We start from the raw sequence: 16,612 nt of genomic DNA, 5'->3' as shown, positions 1-16,612 counted from the left end.
GTTTATTGTTTATTGTTTATTGTTTATTGTTTATTGTTTATTGTTTATTGTTTATTGTTTATTGTTTATTGTTTATTGTTTATTGTTTATTGTTTATTGTTTATTGTTTATTGTTTATTGTTTATTGTTTATTGTTTATTGTTTATTGTTTATTGTTTATTGTTTATTGTTTATTGTTTATTGTTTATTGTTTATTGTTTATTGTTTATTGTTTATTGTTTATTGTTTATTGTTTATTGTTTATTGTTTATTGTTTATTGTTTATTGTTTATTGTTTATTGTTTATTGTTTATTGTTTATTGTTTATTGTTTATTGTTTATTGTTTATTGTTTATTGTTTATTGTTTATTGTTTATTGTTTATTGTTTATTGTTTATTTTTTATTATTTTCAACGACTTAATTTTGTAGGACGGTGGAACATAAACTACCGATTACGCTTCGAATGTGTAAGCAAAATTAATAAAATTTACAAAAGTTACTGCAATAGAGCCTGTTTCCAGTAACCCTCACGTAGCAAATATATATTTCATTTCATGTTTCCCGACAAACCACAAACGAAAAACGTCTTCCAACATTCATGCCACATTTCGCCCAGAAAATGGGATATAGATTATGATTACTGACCAAGAGGCAAGGAAGCTTAATAGAAATCGTTGCTATCTCCGTCGCAGAACGATTTGGGCCACCGACAATCTTCTCCAAATCTTTTCCTCACTCAATTTAAAATTCAGATAAACAATATCCCAAAAAGGTTAAAACCAACCTGGGACCAGCCGTGGCGAAAACGCTGAATGCAGCAATTTTACACCTGACTGCGGCAGCTGCCCGGCCCCCGTTCGCTCTTGTCCTTTCCGATCCGGTCTCAATTTCCGAACCGTAGCCTGGATAGTCAGTAACGGCATCCGATTCCATAAAACACATCTGCCGCTGACATAATTTAGCATATTTTTCATCGTTCGTTTTTCGTCGACCGCCGCACCAAGCATTTATGGAATGAAGAGCAAAGCATCAGTGAAAGACTCAGGGTCAAAAAGATCCAACTGATTTCAATACACTGGACCGCATTGTGAAGCTTTCCAAGTTATTCAAGGGAAAAGGGGTTTCCGGTGGAATTGCACAGTTTTGTTTTCCTAGGACTAATATCAATTTCATGGGATGGAAATAAATCATCCTTATAGTTGAATGCGAGGATATCATCTTTCAAAAACGACAATTTCTTTGATTTATTGAACTATTTATTCATTTATATTAAGCATTACTAATTTCAGGGAAAATGCTGCATTCATATTTTATTGTATGCAAAAAAGAAAGGTTGAAAGCCTTGGAGTCAAAAGCAAAGGTTATGAAATGAAAAGTAACAATCCTACGAAAACGGGCTAGAAACTAGTTATAAAGTTATGGGAATATGCAATTGCATTTTATTTATGTTGATACATTCATTCATATTCCAGTGGATGCTTACTGCGCATACTTACAGACGGTCCAACCATTTATAGTATATTTTTTCCAGTATCTTTCGTTATTTTCACGCTACTCCCGACATCTTGAAGCTCTTCCATGCTTTGTTTCCTCCGGGGCCACGAAAAGGGCGGAGCGGTATGTCGGGCAAACTTTTTTTTATGTGACTCAAATGTTTTTGCCGCTATGCCCCGGCAGCCAGCAGAGAGGAATTAAACTTTTAAACAGTAAGTTGCTGGCAAGTGTCCTCGTTTTCGCTGCAGCAAGAGTTAACCAATACTTCACGGTGACATTTTTCGAATCGAATTTGTCGCTCTCATTAAGTGCTTCATTGGCTGAATTAAAATATAAACAGTATCAACATTGATATGCGTTATGAGAAACGTCGACTATATTTAATATAAACTCCATAACGTCGGAGCATCACTACCATTAAATTAAGTGCGAGAATCAACATTTTTTTTAAATTTTTTTTTATTCTCGCTTATTTTCCGTCGGTCTAGTTCCGCCACTGTTGTGGCCAATCACCGACGCCCAGGGAGGCGACTCCACACCCAGGACCCTAACTCACGACCCGTTTATTAACGGACCGGCGCCAACGGCTTCACTTCCTCATGCGATGGAAGGCGTGATTCCAGAGATTTTTCGCCTCAGAAAATCTCCCGGTGTCGGCTAGGATTGAATCTAGACCAGTTGGGTTGGTTGTGAGTGGATCACGCCACCTCACAACCATCGACACCTATGTCGGCGGTGGGATTCGAACCCAGGCGTCGAGCGTGGTTGGCGGAGACGTTACCAACCACACTAGGCCCCCGCTCATAGAATCAACATTTATTAGATTTAATATTTTCTCCCGGATAGAGTTATATCGCAATAAAAATAAGGCCACCATGTGACGCTAGTGTACAAGTGATTCACAACGTATTTCTCTTTGAAAATTTACACGGAATTTTCTATCAATGTTGTTTTCACTTGAACGTCTGTCTGTGGCTACAGGTTCTATCTCATAAGCGTAACCAATAGGCGGTGGGTCGGTTGCATAGGAAACTCTACCCTTGAGTTGCAAGTCAAAATTGTATACAAAGAACGTGACGCGTTTCTGTAACTTCAACTTTTCTGAATCTTAGGGACGTATTTGAGGGAAGAGGGATTCAAATTTTTTTTGACGTAGAGCTACGTGTATATGGGTTGTGAAAAAAATCGAAATTGTAATAGGAAACGAAATAATTTCAAATTTCAAATGCCTAAAATTCAGTTAATTTTCAAAACATTTCCTTCGTTCTTCAAACAACCGATTGGAAAATTAGCTACGCACATCCCAAATTACAGAAAATTGTAATTTTATTATGAGAAATATCGTTCCGTTGGAAATTATGATGCCTTGTGGAAAGGCAGATTTCAAATGCTAGCACAGTCGACAGAATATTATACGTAACTAAACGGGAATGCACACTTCGGGTTAAATAAGATCCTACTTCGGCTCAAACAAATACTTTCTAGCAGACGGGGCTTCGGACGGTCACATTTTAGTAGCAGTTTTCTTGTTTAGTAATATATAAATCCTCTGGTGATGAATTGTATTCGCACGCGCAGCTCGTATAAGCCCGCGGGGTCTGACAAGAAGGATACTCATCGCTCGTCTTCGTAATGAATTAACTTCACGTACAACACTGTCCGACTCCCAGTTCGATCTCATCGTTCGTTGAGTGCGGTTCGATTTTATCTTGTTTCTACGAGCAAACATTCTCTTCGATTTGATTAGATCAACACATAAGGCCCAGTGCCCTAATGTTCTCGAATATCAGGTCATTGCACCTAAGTAGGCTCAGCGTTCGTAGTTTCCACTATTTAAGTGGTTCCTTGCAAAATAGCAAGGATCCAATGATCCTAATCCAACAGTGTTTTTTCAAAGTGAACCGTGCTATTACAATTAAAATTGTTTTCGGTGCGTGGGGGGTTTACAGTCAGTGGTCCGTTGAGCTTGCTCCGGACCGTCAGTGAATAATTTAGGTAGTCGCTGAACTTGATTGGAATTGGATCTTAACTGACAGCAAAAAGTGAGGTTTTCACGAAACAGCTGCTGGTGAATAGTGGAAACAGAGTTTGGTACCACATGCTCCAATTCATGCAATCCACACAAATTGCTTTGGAAGCATCAAGCAACGTCCACCATCTTTGAACAAAGCTTTTGTCTGTAAAAGCTCAGCTTTATAAACCCAATTCGTAGTGAGTACTATCGATTCGCTGGTGAGTAAATCATAGCGTATTAATATTCTCTCAGCCGTTAAGGTGAGTAGCATTCTCCTCATTAATTATCACTAAACTACCAACCTACAAGCTACTCAACTTACTTACTTACTTACTTAGATGGCCGTACGTCCTAAGACATGGCCTGCATAACGTGGTTCAGCCAATTCACTCGGTCCATGGCTGCCTGCCTCCAGTTCCGCGGGCACCCGGCACCCGGTACTAAGGACTCTAAATTCACGGCACTTTTGGAGGATCTGCCGCAGTGTAAAGATTTGGTCAGTTGTAGACCGTCCTTCCATGAAGCCGGCCTGATAGCTTCCTACAAACCTGCTGGCTAATGGTGACAGGCGTTGGAAGATGACCTGGGAAAACACTTTGTAGGCGGCATTCAGGACTGTGATCGCTCGATAGTTCTCGCAGTCTAGTTTGTCGCCCTTTTTGTCTATGGGGCAGATAACCCCTTCTTTCCACTCCTCCGGTAGCTGTTCTGTTTCCCAGATCTCGACGATCAGCCGATGCAGCGAGCTAGCAAGTTTGTCGGGGCCCATCTTAATAAGCTCAGCTCCGATGCCGTCTTTTCCGGCCGCTTTGTTGTTCTTGAGCTGCCGGATTGCATCCTTAACTTCGCTTATTGTGGGGGGTGGCACATCTTCGTCGTTCGTTGCACCGATCACGTCTTCTCCGCTCCTGTTGTGGTCTCCTGCTTGCACGCCATTCAGGTATTCATCGTAGTGTTGCTTCCACCTTTCGATCACCTCACGATCATCCGTCAAAATGCCTCCATTCTTATCCCTACACATTTCGGCTCGTGGGACAAAGTCTCTGCGGGATCCGTTGAGTTTTTGGTAGAACTTTCGTGTGTGCGGTGCAGCTGCTCGAGTTCTTCACATTCCTCCTCTTCCTGGCGACGCTTTTTTTCCTTGAAGAGTTGGACTTGCTGTCGCCGTTTCAGTCTATATCGCTCCACATTCTGACGGGTGGCTCTACGCAGCATTGTTGCTCGCGCTGAGTTCTTCTCGTCCAAAATCTGCCGACATTCTTCGTCAAGCCACTCGTTACGTCGATTCGGTTGCACGTGTCCCAGGACTTCCTCCGCAGCACTGCTGATAGCTGTTTTCACGGCATTCCAGCGATCCCCTAGAGGGGCTTCTTCAAGCTCTCCCTCTTCTGGCAGTGCAGCTTCGAGCGATGACGCGTACTGTGTTGCGATGTGATCCGAATCGATGTTAGCGCCTCGATGTGATCTGACATCGATAATGTCAGAGAAGTGCCGACCATCTATTAAAACGTGGTCGATTTGTGTTTCTGTTCTATTCGGTGATCTCCAGGTGAGTAAAGCTACTCAACTTTTTCCCTCATTACGTGGTCGGCCTTCGCCGATCATGGCTTCCGGGTCGCAAAACTTCCACGACCCCGGTGGGGAAATTGAAACTATGATCGACAACTCATTTACGGGTCGAACCATTCCTAGTTGGATGGACCAAATAACATGAACGGAGCTCTCACAGTTCTTCGTCTTGAACCCGAGAGCGGCTCACTGCCACAGAATCCATTTTTGATAAGAGCTTCGGTTGAACAAGCTATCAGTAAAATTGTTGGTGCATTTATAGATAATCGTGGGGCATCTTATGCTCTCAAGGTTCGAAACACATGCCAAATCGAACGTCTCCTCGAACTTAGGTCTCTCTTAGATGGAAAGAAAATCAAAATCAGCCGCCATCCTAATCATAACCGAGTGAGATGCGTTCTTAACTGTCGCGAAGTCTCTGATCTTACAGAAAACGAACTTACGGAATATCTTAAACCCTATGGTGTCCAAGAAGTTAAAAAGATAACTCGAAAAAGTAGCAACGGAATCGAACCTACTAACACAATGATTTTAACGATTGAAGGGACAGTCGTTTCGGAATATATTGAATTTGGTTGGGCTCGGTGTAAAACCAGGCCCTATTATCCCTCGCCAATGGTTTGTTACAAATGTTGATCGTTCGGCCACACTCGTCTTCGCTGACTCCATATGTGGAAATTGCTCTGAAAAACATACTATAAGTCCTGAAATTACGTGCATCGCCCCAGCCTTCTGTTCTCGATGCAAATCGGCGTCCCATTCGTTGTCGAGTAAGAAATGTCCTTGCTATGTCAAAGAAAATGAAATACAACACCTCAGAATAGATTCTGGCATCTCTTACCCGGCAGCAAGAAAGCTCTACGAAAGCCGATACTGCTCTCGTTCTTTCGCTAGTGTCACAAACTTTGGTAAAGATGAAGAATCCAAAATCACGGTACCATTGAAGACTTTGTAGCGGAAGTCAGATCGCTAAAAGACGCCTCTGCAGTCAAGGATAAGGAAATTGCAATCCTGCGAAAAATTCTCTCGAGCAATACTGAAACTTCCAAACAAACAAACACCCAAGATCAACCCCTTAGTCTTTCCAACAGTAACTCAACGGCTCCAAAACAGCAAAGAAAGTCAAAAAAATCCGAAGCTCCAATCCACAATACCCCCAATACTCGAAGCCAAAAGCCTGACAGAACATCAAAGAACGATGTTCCGCAGAATTCCCCAAATCCTGAACAATACAAAAATAAAAGAAACGCTGACACCGACACCAAGCCAAACAAAATGAAAATATCCCGCCCGTTGATTGGTTTTTTTCACCCGACATCTTCTCCGATACATCAGAAGACAATTCAAAAACAGGTAGCCAAAACAACGAAAATGAGCCCACGGAAGATATATCTGATTAATCTTTGGTCGATTCATCCTCACGTGGAAGATTTTTATTACATTTCTGTGTCACTACATCAAAATCCCTCCCCATCTTATCTTCAATGGATATAACACCTTTCAAACCCCCTGTTCTTCAAACGCAGAAGCTTCCACTTCTTCCCACCCCGTCGAAATAACAGAGAGAAACCAACACTTTTACGCAGGTCCATTACCCTCTCTGCCCGCTGAGAGGTCTTCGCCAAGCCTGTCCACGGGTGGAGCTCTGGTGGGCTCCGCAACAAGCCAATCATCGATTATGAACTCTGAAGACCCATCAACCTTATACTTATCTCCAAATAGACATGACATTGCAGGCAATAGACACTGAATTTCGACATACCACTCGAAGACTTCTTCCGATGACTCCCTTAGCAACATATTTATTGACGATAAAATTTTTGCTTTGCAATGGAATGTAAACGGTTTGACCAACCAATGGAACGATTTGCAGTTTCTAACGGCCAACAACCCTACTGTACTTGCTATTCAGGAAACACATCATAAAAGAAATCAGGACCCAACAACTTGGGCTGGCAGCCGATATAGATGGTTGCACAAATTTGGTCAAAATTGCTACCAATCAGTGGCATTGGCCATTCATAATGGCGAACCATATGACGTTATCACGATAGACAGCACACTGTTGGCTGTTGCAGCTCGACTTAAAGGCGCTATTACTGTTACCGTTGTAAGTATCTACCTACCCAATAGAGGTATCAATAATCTTCAAAGGCAACTAACCGATCTGATTAAACAGCTTCCCAAACCTTACGTGATTCTCGGTGACTTTAACGCACACCATAGTAGGGTAACGGGGGTATTTTGGCCCACATGCATATTTTGGCCCACCCGGTAACACTTTACGCATTTTATCTGATAAATTCAATGAATATTAGAAAACTATGCATGCAACATTTTTTTTTTCCTGTTGGGTACATTTTCCACTGCGACCAGAGATTTGATCTTTTGTGGCGGGCCCCTATTTGATGTAAGCCTTATCAGGGTGTCGTACCACTATTAGGTTGAATGGTTTCCACTTGCTGAATATAGGCATCGTCCCAATAAGGTATTATTGGACGAATAAAGTTCACTGCCTTATTGGGAGAAGTCATCCAGATATCTAATGGTTGTATTAAGTGTTTATCAAAGAATTGCTTCCTCTTTTGAGAGAGTGCTTCACAGTCACATAATAAATGTTCCGAGGTTTCTTTATCTAGGTTACAAAAGCGACAGGCATCATTTTGCAATTTACCTATCTGTTTAAAGTGATATTTACTTGGGCAGTGTCCCGTTACAAGGCCACTGTAGGTACAAAGGTCTTTTTTTGAGATACTGAGCAATCGCTGGGTTACTGTTTTTTGGGGTGCAATAAATTTTTTCGATTGTCGAGCTGAATTATTGTTTTTCCAAATGTTTTCTATCATTGATTGTTCCCACTTCTTAAGTTCCATTTTGAGGGCACATTCTGAGATCCCACAAAACGGTTCTGGCCCTATGAACAACTGCATTGATCCATTTCTCGCCAACAGATCAGCTTTTTCATTCCTTTCAATGCCGCAATGCCCAGGTACCCAGAATAAGTTTACTTTACTATTTCTAGCATGCAACATTGAATAACACACCTAAGAATCATACTACACTATAATTTTCGGCGAAAGACTGGCTCTAGGTAGTGTTATTTTGGAATTAGTTCATACATATTCAAAGTCATGGCTGAGTCAACCCAAAGTCAAGAGGAAGTGGTAACATACAAGTCAACGTCCGGAAGCTATTGTAACAAATATGTATGTTTTTGAAACAATTCGTTGTTGTAGTAACATCAATGAAATGTCATAGAAACAGTTTCTATACTCTAACACGTTGGAAATAGTTGAAAAAGTGATTTAACGCATGGCCGAAATATGTTTGCCTCTTTCTGAAGCAAACATATTTTGGCCATGCCAAGTTTTGACATCTCTTTGATTACCGTTCGGCCGTTGCACGTGAACAAAGAAGCAGCTTGTGACAATTTACAGGTAATTACTTCTTAATTTATCACATTTAACTATATGAAATTAGATGAGAATGCCTGTCAAACTGCTATAAGCCAAATCATTTCATTTTTAGATGCCTAAAATTTACAAAAATTCACAGCAGAAGGATGTTCTCCTCAAACCCACTATTTTTGCTCTAAAAATACCGATGATGATCTTAAATATAATTAGTCCGAACTGTTTCCATACACGTCTGTAGAAATAAAGGTGGGCCAAAGTAAAAATTTGGTGGACCAAAATATGTTTTTAGTACTTCGTAGAAATTTTGATATTTCTAGGATATTTTTCAATATATTGCATTGTTGAACGTGTATATTAAAATAGACACTTAGCTTTTAACAATGGTATAATAGAATAGGTATTTATGTTGAAAAATTGTGTTTGTTTTTAATGAACTGTGCGAACACTTCCCAAAGCTGGCCAAAATACCCCCGTTACCCTATTTGGGGTTCTAACAGGGACAATGGAAGAGGAATCATAATTAAAGCGTTCGTTGAGGACAACGGTTGCGTCATTCTTAATGATGGATCCAATACTTTTCTCAGGGGGTCGATAAGGTCCGTCATTGACCTATCGATTTCATCCGCTGAAATTATATCAAAAATCACCTGGCAATCTAACAATGACACTTACGGCAGTGAACATTTTCCCATAATCTTGAAACTCAACAGTCCCCCTCCCACAACAACGCGCCGTCAACGATGGAGGTATGCGAATGCTGATTGGGATAATTTTGCAATCAGCATTGACAATGTCATCACACCAGGCGAAGTCTTATCTTTTGAGAAGTTAACGGCAATAATATTGCAAGCTGCCAACGAACACATACCCCGTACCTCGAAAATACCAGGTAAAAAAGCTGTTCATTGGTGGAACCCTCAGGTAGAAAATACTATTCGAAACAGAAGGAAAAAGTTACGCAAACTCAAGAAAACCCCCTCCAATCATCCACTTTTGACTGAGAGAGTAACAGCATTCAAAAATGCTCGTAATGAGTGTAGATCTGTAATTAAAAATGCCAGAATCACAAGCTGGGAAAATTTTCTCGATGGCATCGACACAAGTGTTTCAATTTCCGACACTTGGCGTCGTATTAACTCGCTAGCTGGTAAAAGGCGACAGAAAGGGATGTCCCTTACTAGAGAAGATGGAACTCACACCAGTTCGCCGATATCTTAGCGAATTATTTCGAAGATTTATCCTCTGACGACTCAACTTAACTTACATTTTTTAACTCCCTTAACTTTTTAAGGAAAAAAGCTTCCACAGAAGCTCATATAATTGATTTCAATGAGAATGATAACAATGATAGAGATTACAACAAACAATTTTCAATGATGGAACTTCTATACGCGCTAAGCAGCGTGAAAGGGAAATCCGCTGGGCTAGATAACATTGGTTACCCGATGTTACGCAATCTATCACTGAAAGGCAAGGTTGCTTTGCTACAAACTATAAACAAAATATGGTCCAATGGGGTGTACCCCGCTGAATGGCGCCGTAGCATAATTGTCCCCTTACATAAACCGGGGAAATCTTCCCACATCGCCTCCGACTATCGTCCTATCAGCCTGACCAGTTGCATGGCTAAAATAACAGAAAAAATGATCAACAGGCGACTTGTATCCTTCTTGGAAAGTAACGAGCTTCTTGATCACCGCCAATTTGCTTTCCGTCGAGGAAAGGGTACTGGTACATATTTCACAGCTCTTGGCAGTATTATTGATCAAGCATTACAAGACGGAGATCACGTCGACATTGCTGCTCTAGACTTGAACGAAGCATATAACAGGGTTTGGAAACATCGGGTTCTCGAAAAACTCTATAACCATGGGCTGAGGGGAAACATGGGAAAGTTTATCCAGGGATTTCTAGGAGATAGAACTTTCGAAGTTGCTGTGGGAGGGTCACTGTCTTCACCAAAATCGGAAAGAATGGAGTGCCTCAGGGTGCTGTACTAACTGTCACACTTTTTCTTGTTGCCATCAACGATGTTTTCGACATTCTCCCTGCTGGAATTTACCCGTTGGTTTATGCCGATGACATTGTCCTTGTGGTAACAGGAAAAAGTACCTACAGAATTCGGAAAAAACTTCAGACCAGCATTAAAGCTATCGACAAATGGGCCTCAAGCGTCGGACTCCAATTAAGCCTTGAAAATTGCTGTTTCAGTCATATTTGCCTGAAAAGCCACCATCCGTGGAGGCGAACTATCACCATTAGAGATACCGAACTTACCTACCGCAAAAATATTAAAATCTAGGGAATCACTTTGGACAGAAAGTTCAACTTCGAACCGTCCTTGAAAATACTTAAAGAAGAGGTCAAAACTAGATCTAAACTAATTAAAGTTATTAGTAGAAGACACCAGCATGGCAACCGTCGAACGTTACTCCAAGTAGGCAATAGCATAGTCACCTCGAAGTTACTATACGGAATAGAACTTACCAGTAGAAACTTTGATTCATTAAATGATATGCTAGGGCCATCATATCATGGAATGATCAGGCACTGTTCAGGTTTCCTCCCTTCTACGCCTGCTGCGAGTGCCTGTATCGAAGCAGCAGCTCTACCATTCCACGCCACGATAGCAGTCGCTATTGTTCGATCGGCAGTGGGATTTTTGGGCAAAACCACCGGCCATTCTGATCCCACAGCAGTCAGTGTCCAACCAGTAATCCAAAGATACCCCAATATTTCTACCCCAACTACATTACGAGTATACCGTGTTTGGGACAGAGAGTGGCATTCCCAGGTCCCAACCGTCGATTGGTCAGTCAAGAAAGCATACAACGTTGGTGAGCCCCCCGAGAAAGCCAAAGCAATCTTCAATCATCTTCTCCAGACTGAATACCAATATTATAAGGTTATTTTCACCGATAGGTCTAAGAACGAAGACAGGGTTGGAATTAAGATAACCACAAACAGCTGCGATTACTTTTATCGTCTACCCAAAACGTATTCAGTGTTCTCAGCCGAAGCAGCAGCAATTCACACGGCAATTGCCATTACTGACGAATGCAATGAAAACCCACGTGTTGTTTTCACTGACTCAGCAAGCGTGTTGTCTGCAATTGAAAGTGGTAAATCTACACATCCATGGGTACAAGCAATTGAAGATTGCCTTGGCGATACTGTGCTCTGTTGGGTCCCTGGCCATGTAGGGATTACAGGAAACGAAGAAGCCGACCAATTAGCTTGCCTAGGCCGACGAGGTAGGCTTCTAACCCGTGAAGTGCCAGGTGCTGACATTATTAGAGGGGTAAAAAACGACATTGCTATAAGCGTAACGACGGAGTGGAGACACAATCGCAGCTTATTCCTTGGAAAAGTTAAGGACGACTTTGTGAGATGGGAGGATAGATCAAGTAGAAGGGAACAAATTATTCTATCGCGCTTGCGAACAGGGCACACTTTGCTCACGCACGGTTCACTGTTCGAAGGAAAAGGCAGGCCTATCTGCCAAATCTGCTCTGTTATTCTAACGGTCGAGCACGTGTTGACAGACTGTCCTAAATACCAAATGGTAAGAGAGACTTATCTACAAGGATCCTCTATCCGGGATGTTCTATCAAATGATAGAACAAAGGAGGAGCAAATTTTTTGCTTCCTCAAAGACGCAGACCTACTAGACCAAATTTAGAACTAATCGCTTTCCCCACCAGTGTGGTAGGGGTCTTTTTACTCATACTTCCAGGTATAAACAAGTCAAGAAAAACCACAGAAAACAGTACGGAATCATCTACTGGCTCCGATCAACGATTCTCACCGAAACAAAATCAGTCAGTTACGAACAATATTATTTAGATATAAGATTAGAATCAACTCTAGTATATATCAGTTCTAGTATATAGTAGATTCTTAAAATTGTAAGATCTCTTTTTAGGAGTGATGAATGACCAAAGGGTTAAAATCACTCCCTAATAAACAAATAATCATAATAATAACTGACCGACTCGGTCGCTTACCACGGTAACACGACCCTTCTTTTCCGTCACAGTCGTGAAGATGCAGAGGTAAACTTGATTTCCGGTTACGACGACTATTACATCCTTCCCTACCTTAACGATCAAAGACGTAACCGGCGAACAGTGGGACGAAATCAAAAATAGTAGGACATTGGAGTTTGCGACGAAACTCATGGGTTTATCGTTTCGATGTCTTCTAGAAAGTTTCTCAGTTCTATGGGTATTTTATTTGGATAGTAAAATTTTTGTTTAAGGATGTGGATACACCAAAATAGAAAAATTAACTATTTTATTTCTTGATGAACTTGGTAACTTTGTTCCGACACATTGTAGAACTAGCTATTTAGAGCAAGTTTGCAGAAGGTTGGAAAATTCTATCTCTTAACCTGACAAATTTATAAAGTATAAGAGTAAAATAAAGGGGGGAGGGGGTTTGCGTGATAACGCTCTTATCTTAATTTTGTCATTGTTCAAGTGCTCTACTAACTTCAAACTAAGAATAATTGTCACAATTTCTTAGAATAAAGTGTATCGCTATCTCTTGATTTAAAGGAGTTATGTCTGTTTATGCAAGTTTCTGACACAATTTTAGATATTTCTGACTCTTTATGTATTTTTAGCTTTAAAAAAAATCCTTTCTAAACTGTTACCATTTTTCTATAACCGTACTATCTAATTTAAGTAGCAAAACAGAAAACATTAATTTCTGTTTCTGTGTTCCGCAGGTTCATCGAGAGTATCAGCCATAGAGCAACGCTACGGCTAACAAGTAACTCACAAAGTAAATTCTTCCAACCAGTAAATAACCCTGACCCTGTTTTTGTAAAGACATCATTCATTTAGTACGAAGAATTCACTTACCGACGGAGGAACTCACCCGCCAATTCCAAGCTTCGTTAGTTGTTTGGTCCATTAGGAACTGCGCACGTGCCAAGGATGCTGTGAGTTCATCGAGCAATTCATGTGCCTCAGCTGGTTTCGTTCGGAATCGCCAACTCCGACAGGCAGCAGCGGATGCAACGAAGCACCAATCGCAAGATGATTGCACGGAATGTCGGCAGTAGGTACACGCGGTTCTACACCCGAGAACGACGACGATGTCGCGACGCAAGGACGAAGATTGTTGTTGGCTGGCAGTCTCTGCTAGTTCGGATGTTTGTGTCTGTCTGTGGCTTCCACTAACCAGTCTTGCGGTGGTTGCTGTCGGGATCGGATATGATTTTCGGGAGGTCCTGTTTGTCGAGTTTTCGCCGCTTCACCGTGATCAGCTGCAAGCGCATTTCGTGTTCTGGCGCAAACCGCGATAAACATTCAAGCCCGGTTCACATGTGAAGGTGATTGATGCCTATTTGCGGAAACGAACGAAATTCGTCTGTGGTGAGCCTACGAGCCCCGTGAGCCAACTGTAATAGAGAAGACAAAGTAGTGCGAGAGGTCTGTACACTGGGCGGGGAAGGATTCTCAAAGGCGTGAAGGAAAGTTTCAACCCGGCATTGTTATTGTGCATGTGAGGTTGCCTCTGCAGCCTGTGCGGCATCAGTGATGTTGACGGTGATGATTTGCCGTATAATGCCAATGATGTGAATAATTTCCGTTCGTTGTTCCCGTATCTAAGTAAAAAGTTATCAGAACGCGCAGTGTGTTGTGTGGTGTTTGTTGGATTGACAGCTGCACAGAAGACCAGAAACGGTGACAGAGGGCTTTGATGATCTGGTGAAAAATAGTTCTGATGGTGCCGTAAAATAAAAGCAAGTGGAGAGTAACGACACGAACGCAGTCGACATATCATAACAAACTGTGTACTACGTGCAATTCCGTGCAGTGCTGAAAGGTAGTTTTTATTAGAATTGTATATTCCATACTTTAGTGTACGACCATTTCACTAGACTAGATCAAACTAGTTAACAGTAGCTGTGTACAACGATATTGTACTCCAGACTAAAACAAAAATCACAAACTTCCGGGTGCTACTATCCTGATAGAAAAAACTTCTTTAAAACAATCTCAAAAGTTACATACTCGAAACATCTTCAATATAATGATGAGTGAAAGATAATTGCAGGTGTAGCAATAATTCCCCATTTGTGAGCCTTACTATAGAATATTTTGAAGACTTAACAAAGGTGAATGTTATTTAAATACGGAACAAAATCCCTTTGTACTTAACGGAAGGAATTTACCTTTTCAGAGCGCTCCACTCAACTAGATCAAGTAATTATAGTATTTCAGTTTTTGCTTTCAAGAGCCGGTACCATCTAAAAGTTTCTGAACATGAGTTTTTTTAATGAAATCCGGACTACTTCGTGATAAGGGCGAATCCTTGCTTGTTTTCCTATCTAGTTTCGCCCTAATCACGAAGTAGCCCGGAAATGTATAAAACTAATCAACAATTGAAATCTCATTCAAGAAAAGTGATAAAAAATGTGAGCTTAATACTTCTAGTTAAACTACCTCAACTGAACCTATAATCACCCAAAAACCAACGCACCTCCGAGGATAAATCTTTTCAGGCAGCCAAGTTTTAAACTATGAAGAAAATGGTTTAACTACGAACCATTTTGATGCTTTCTAATGTTAAACGACATCTCTTTTGATTAAAGCCGAAATTTTACCGATATATTTCTTAATAGTTGCCTTGATATATTTGGTTATTATTGAATGTTCAGTGTATCATGCAGTGGTCTACACCAAGCCGCAATAGCACTAGCTCGAAAACTCATTTTCTTGATGTGTTTTTGTTGTTTTGGTTAATAAAAGGGATGAACCATTAAAACAAACAACGATTTTGTAACACGTTTCGGTGATTCATTTCGGACTTGTTGTTCTTAATCGTAAGCACCCGGGCTTAAATGTTGTTAAATAAATGTTGCTATCATATAGTGGCAATATATTGAAAAAATACAGTTGACGAATTGAAAATTGGCTCTAAGAAGCGACTTTTAGGAATAAATTGAAAAGTAAACATCTATGAAAAGAACACAAAACTACAAGTTTTGGACAACAACCAACAAATTTACATTTTTTTTTCACGTCTAAACATACCTGTGCTCATTTTGAGTATGTTTTGGAAAGGTGTCTTTCGGTAAATATTACATCTCAGTGCTGAGAGATGACAATCAAAAATGGACTGCAGTTCTCCAAATTACGTGAATCTCACCCGATATAAGAATGTCGGATAATTATGGTATTGTTTTGATATTGGTATTGGGTAATTCTAATATTGTGGAAAAAATTATCTTTCTGGTTGACCGACGATCTGCCCAAGCTAAGGTTTTCAAATTGAAGTGCGTAAATTCATCCAAACTATAAAGAATTACTATTTCACCAGCGGTATAGATCGAAATTTTAAAAAGTAGGAGGGTGGTATCCAAAACACGCCGCATGACGTTGGACTACGGTATTTTTATATTACATTAAAACAAACAGTAGACAGAATTGTAACTCTAGTATCTAGTATCTCTAGTTTTTTGCAATTTTATCTCTAGTTTGCTGCAATTTTATCTAACATTGCATTCCTAAGTACGGAGACGTTAAAGCGTTATAAATGATAATATATACTAAAAAAATGGATCTTTTATATTAGCGCTGTCACTTCAGAAAAACCTTAGCTCCAGCCCTGCATAAAGCTTCATGTGTTTCAAAGAATTACCTTTCACCGATAATTTATGGTACATAAAAGAACCTGTTTTAATCTAAATGAAGTTTCTAGCAAATGAGTGTTAGTAATTTAGTAATTTTTCCTCGATGAATGGCTGAAGAAGTTCAAATCACTGCTGTAAAGTCGAATTAACAACCGTGTTAGCTGAGGTGTTTTACTATTTTTAATGAATGCTAATGAATACACGAGAAAATACTAAATCTTCGATGAACATCCGCTATAGCTATCTACACACGTGCGATAGTAATCCATACATACGAACGAATGAGAAATTTATTTCCATAGCGTGCACTTTATAAGCGACTAATATTTGCCACCACCCGCTTTCTGCTGCTCCAGAAAGAACCATCCGTTTTGCCGGTCAACGCACGATGAGAAATTCAACGCGATGACGTGCGTGTGATACCGGTAGAGTTGGAAAAAGGGAGGAGTTTAGAAGAATATGTAATGGTAAAGCAAGTGAAAAAGCATCGG

General features: G+C 40.5%; 1 protein-coding gene across 2 annotated transcripts in view; it reads left to right on the top strand.

Annotated features, from left to right (window-relative positions):
- Positions 1 to 13,650: 13,650 nt before the first annotated feature.
- LOC129721611 (lachesin) overlaps positions 13,651 to 16,612 on the top strand; it is a 262,907-nt gene continuing 259,945 nt past the window's right edge. For both annotated transcript variants that reach the window (XM_055674368.1, XM_055674367.1), the window contains exon 1: positions 13,651 to 14,311. The gene's annotated coding sequence lies outside the window, so the exon portion shown is untranslated. The remainder of the gene's footprint in view (positions 14,312 to 16,612) is intronic.

The sequence above is a fragment of the Wyeomyia smithii genome, chromosome 2 (genome assembly GCF_029784165.1).
Source record: "Wyeomyia smithii strain HCP4-BCI-WySm-NY-G18 chromosome 2, ASM2978416v1, whole genome shotgun sequence".
NCBI lineage: Eukaryota > Metazoa > Arthropoda > Insecta > Diptera > Culicidae > Wyeomyia > Wyeomyia smithii.
This window is presented reverse-complemented; position numbering and strand designations above follow the sequence as displayed.